We start from the raw sequence: 5,409 nt of genomic DNA, 5'->3' as shown, positions 1-5,409 counted from the left end.
GAGGATGAAGGTTATGTCTCAGTGAATGAGGATATGTTTATCTGACTCTCGCTAAGGTTATATTGGTCGGAAGGAAGTAGAGAAGTTTCAATAGATATGCGGAAAGGAGTTCTTATTGGAAATGGGCCATTTTAACCTCCACTGATAGATACATGACATCCTGCATCTTCAGGGGCGAGAGCTAGAGTGCATGTTTAGTTGCGTCGACGCAGAGTCATGGGATGAGACTTGCGTTTTGGTGATTGGTGTGTGTCTGTGGTAGGTGGGTTGTGGATGGGAGGTGAGATTGGGTCGAGGTTCAGTTTGACCTTTCTCAACTTCTCTCCATGTATGGTGAAGGTGGTGTGATCGGAAGGATCTGTTAGTAGGAAAACATTGTTAGGGAGTGAACTTGTGACTGTGAAGGGGCCTAGGAATTTGGATTTGAGTTTGTTTGTCCTACTTGAGTCTTTTACCATGACTGAGTCGCCAAGTGCTATGTCAAGTGGAATTGACCGTTTGTGTTGTTTTGTCTTTGTCTTCTCTTGGGCTTCTTTCAGGTTTGCTCTAACTTGTTTGTAAATGGTTTGCATACCTCTTTTGATGCAGTGTGCGAGGTTATCTAGGTTGTATAAGGGTGGGGGTGGTTGGTTGAATATTTGGTAGGGTAGGCGCATTGGTTTGCTGAAAATGATCTCATGTGGGGACATCTTTGTTGCGGAATTGACTGTGCTATTGATACTGGCTTGTACCTGTGGTAGCCAATCTTCCCAACTGTCCATGAGGTCGTTGACCAATGGTCTGAGAATCTCTAGGACCTTGCGATTTGTTCGCTCAGTCAGACCATTTCCCTGTGGGTGGTATGCAGTGGCAAATGTTTGGTCAATGTTGTAGAGGTGTGCTATTTCGCGCATCACCTCATTTTTAAATTCTGATCCATTGTCAGATAACATTGTGTGTGGTATGGTGTATATACAAAATATATTGTTGACTAGGGCTTTGGCTACAGTCTCTGCTGTTTTGTCTTGGAGTGTTATTAAGATTGTGTATTTAGAGAAATAATCAACTGCTGTGAGTACATAGTTGGAACCTTGATGGCTCGTTGGCATTTTCAGTAGGTCAATGCCAAGTGTTTCCCATGGCTCAGCAGGGAGTGGGATATCTTTTATGTTGATTTCCCTCGGGTTAGGGCCTCTAAATTGGTTGCAAGTTATACAAGAATCTATGTGTGTGGTTATCTCTCTTTTCATGTTAGGCCAGTAATATGTGTGCCTAGCTGTGTTTAGTGTCTTATCTCTGCCCGAGTGGCCTCCCATTGCACTGTCGTGCAATATGTGTAGGAGCTTGGGGACTAGGGCTCTGGGGATAACAGTAACCTCTCTTGTATTAATGGTTCTCCTTATGACTCCGTCGACCAGTTTGAGTTCCTCAATAGGGACAGGTGGTCAGGAGTGTAAGGGGGTTTGTGAAATGAGATGTTATTTTATTGGGGACCATATTGGGTCACTGTCTGTTTCATTCTTAAGTTCCCGCATGGGAATGCATGTGGTTTGGGTGACAGGGTTGATGTGGTTTTGTCTGCTCAAGGAATCTGCCACTACATTAGCTTTTCCAGCTAAGTAGGTTATTTTGGGATCAAAGTCTAGTAAGGTGGTTTTCCATCTAGCAATTCTTCCGTGAAGGTCTTTTGTGTTGAAAAGGTAAACTAGGGGTTGGTGGTCTGTAAAGATGTTTATATTATACCCTAGAATGAGATGTTTAAAGTGTTTGAGTGCCCAAACGATAGCTAACCCTTCTTTGTGTGTTGTAGAGTAATTATTTTCAGCCTTGTTGAGGACTCTACTTGCGTAGGCTATGGGGTGCTCTTTGCCGTTGTCGTCTTTTTGTTGTAAGACAGCGCCTATTCCTACAGAGGAGGCGTCTGTGTAAAGAAGGAATTCCTTCTTCATGTCAGGGAAAACTAGTACAGGGGCTGTGGTGAGTGCGTGTTTGAGAGTGTCGAAACTTTGCTGTTCTGCTTCTGACCATTGAAATGGCTCGCCTTTCCTTGTGAATTTGGTCAGAGGGAAAGCAATATCAGCAAAGTTTCGGATAAAGTGTCTGTAGTATGATGCAAGACCTACGAAGCTTCTAGTTTGGGTTGTGTTTTTGGGTGTTGGGAATTTGTTTATAGCTTCTATCTTGTCTGTGTTGGTATGGATACCTCTGGCATCTACCTTATGTCCTAGGAAGGTGAGTTCCGTCTGTAGGAATTTACACTTTCCTAGTTGGACTTTCAAACCTGTGTTTTTGAGTCTTTTTAGAACAATCTCTAGTGTGTGAAGATGTTCTCTTTGTGTGGGGTTGTAAATGATGAGGTCGTCTAAGTAGACGAACAATGAGATTCCTATCATGTCGCTGAAAATGCGGGTCATCAACCTTTGTTGGGTTGAGGGGGCATTCTTAAGGCCAAAGGGCATACGCTCAAAGTGGAAATGTCCTTTATCAGTGGAGAATGCAGTTACGGGTTTTGATTCCTCTGTTAGTTCGACCTGCCAGAAGGCTGACTTAAGGTCTATTGTGGAAAAAACAGAGTTCCCGTTGCCAATGCATTGTAGTACATCTTGCATGGCGGGGAGGGGGTGTGGGTCAGATTGAGTTAGGTTATTGATTTTCCTGAAGTCAACAACAGGGCGTAAAGTTCCGTCTTTCTTTGGGACTAGGAAGAGGGGACTGTTCCATGGGGAGCCTGAATGGGAAATGACGCCTTGGTGTATCATCTCTTGGACACTGTCATTGACTTGGGATTTCCTACTGTGAGGTATGCGGTAAGCGGGGGTGTATGAAGGGGGGGTGTTAGGGGGAATTTGGATGTGATGCTTGATAATATCACATTTGCCTAGTGGTTCACCTTCTAAGGCTATAGCTGATCTATTCCTTTGTAGGAGGGTTAACAGTTCACTATGGGTTTCTCCGGTAGCTGATGTCGTGATTTGGTCTGGGTGGATAGGGGGAAGGGGTTGTGTTGGTCTCACTTGGTTGATGTGTTGTGGCAGTGGTTCCTGGATAGGGGAATTATGGAGATGGACTGCGCAAATGTTTGTATTCTTCCTGATTTTACGGTGTTGGTCTGACATGTTTGTTAACATAGCTAGTGTATGTTTATTGTCTGATATTGTATCCCAGGAGGACTCAATGGCTATGTTGTTAAGCCTGGACGTGTCTGAGTCGATTATGACGTCCTGATGTTCGATTGCACCGGGTATGTATAGTGGGACTGTTATTGAATGTCTAGGGGGTATGATGACTGTGTTAGACATCAGTGCCTTTGAGGTGACATAACTGGGTGGTCGGAAGGAATAGCTGTTAGTGGGATTTGGAGTATTTAAGGAAGGTAGACATGAGAGAGGTTGTGTGTCTGAGTCGGGTGTCTCAGGAACTGTTGACTCTTTATTTACATCTCGGAAGGAGATTTTGTTGGTCTCAAAGTCTATCTTAGTTTTCCAAATCCTCAATGACTGTAATCCTATTATACCTTGTTGATCAAGACTCCATTCATCAGCTATGTGGAAAGTTGTGAAACCTACTTGGGCATTGTTCACTTCTATGCTCAGATCAACCATGTCGTGAAGTGAAATGGTGCTCCCTTCTATTAGGAGTCCTTCCATATTGGAAAATTGAATTTGGGGTGGGTCATTTAATGCTTCGTACAGAGCTCTTGGGATGATGTTCAGGTTTGTTCCTGTATCAACCATCATGTCAACTTTAAGTTGATCTACACTCACTTCTAGGGTGAGGTAGTTGTGTTGTGTATGAGATATTCCTATGGTGGTTTGGTGCGTGAGGCTGGTACACGTTCCCCCAATCGGTGGTGTTGGGTTGTGCGTGTTGTGTGGGAGGGAGCTGTTTGTCGAGGGGTGTGTCGAGGGGTGGTGAATGGTTGGTTAGTTCTCTGATGAGGTTGTTGTTGTGATTTCTGTAGGTAACACTCTTCGTTGGAGTGAGTTGTTGTTTGGTGTAGGTTGCAGTATTTGTTTGGATGTGTTGGTGTAGGTAGGAGTGGGTGTTTAAAGGGGGGTGGAACTTGTTTGTTTTGATTCTGAACTTGACACTGAGCATTCGTATGCGAGGTAGTAGCATGCACTGAGCAAGGGATGGGGTGGTGTTGTACCTGCGGGTGTTGTTTTTGCTGTGTCCAACACTGGGCATCGGTGTGGGAAATGGTTCCATGAACTGAGCAAGGGATAGGGTGGCGTGGTGCCTGTGTTTGTATTTGTTGTTTTTGTATGCAGTCTTTTGTGTTGTGACTGGTTGATGAATGGTAGGAGCACCACTTAGAAGGTTGTCCTTGATTGGTGGGAGGGGGCTGCTGTGAGTGAAGGCTATTTAGTCTGGGGAGATGGTTGGGGGTGTCTAAAGATACATTGCAAGCATTCATGATATCTAAGATATAGGTATAAGCTAGAGGGTTTCTAGTGTCTAGTTCCCTTTTGGAGGCTTCCTTTAAACACTTTGGAGGGAGTTGGGAGAGATAGGAAGCTATCTCAAGGAATGTTAGTAGGTGTTTTGTTGGCATTACATTTTGACCAAATTGGTCAGTGTGGGTCCAAGGAGAGTTATTCTCTAGGTCCTCTCTGACCTCTTTAATTCCGTTTGCTACGAAATCCATAATGTTCGTAACGGAATGTGGTTGGACTCTAGTGTTATTGAGGAAAGTGATAAGGAAGGATATATTGTTTGCTTGTTTGTTGTGAAAGACCTTAAGAAGGTGGCGTTTATATTCCTGATATGTGAGATTCCACATGCAACTAAGCTGTCTAGCATCCTTGCCTTTGAACGGCAAATGTCAGATGGGTCTATTTTCTGACGGCACAAATTTATTTTATCTGTCTCAGAGTATTGTGTGTTCTTTGAGAAGAACAGGTCACATGCTGTCAAGAAGTCTGTAATGGATAGTCCACTATCTTGGGAAAAGGTTGGGATTTCTGTGAGGGGGGCTATGGTTTGATAGTTGTTAATTATTGTTGGTTGAGGTTGTGGGTAAGGATAATGTTGTGGGTTTGGAGGAAGGTTAGGTGGTGGTTGGTGGTATGGTGTGGAGTGGGTTTGACCAGATGGGGTATGGGGGGAAGGAAAGGGGAAGTTTTGGTACTGCTGCTGAATGGGAGGGGGGTTATTATGTGTTGGGATATGGGGGTTGGATGGATTATGGTTTATAGGAGGTTTTGTTTGCATATTTGGTTGGATGGGAGGAATGGGTGGTTGTGGTTGTGAGGGGTGAAAGGGGTCTACTTGAGGAGGCTGGTTGAAAGGTATGATATTAGGAGGAGTAATATGAGGAGTTGGTTGGGTGGGTTGTTGTGGTTGAGAGGGGTTGGAGGGGTCTACTTGAGGAGGTTGGTTGAAAAAAGGTAGGACATCGTTCTCATAAAGAGGGTCTATTGGGGTATC

This window comes from Oratosquilla oratoria, unplaced genomic scaffold (genome assembly GCF_046742065.1).
Source record: "Oratosquilla oratoria isolate Oo_2021 unplaced genomic scaffold, ASM4674206v1 SCAFFOLD170, whole genome shotgun sequence".
Lineage (NCBI taxonomy): Eukaryota > Metazoa > Arthropoda > Malacostraca > Stomatopoda > Squillidae > Oratosquilla > Oratosquilla oratoria.
The sequence above is the reverse complement of the archived record's forward strand: the minus strand, read 5'-3'. Positions refer to the sequence as shown.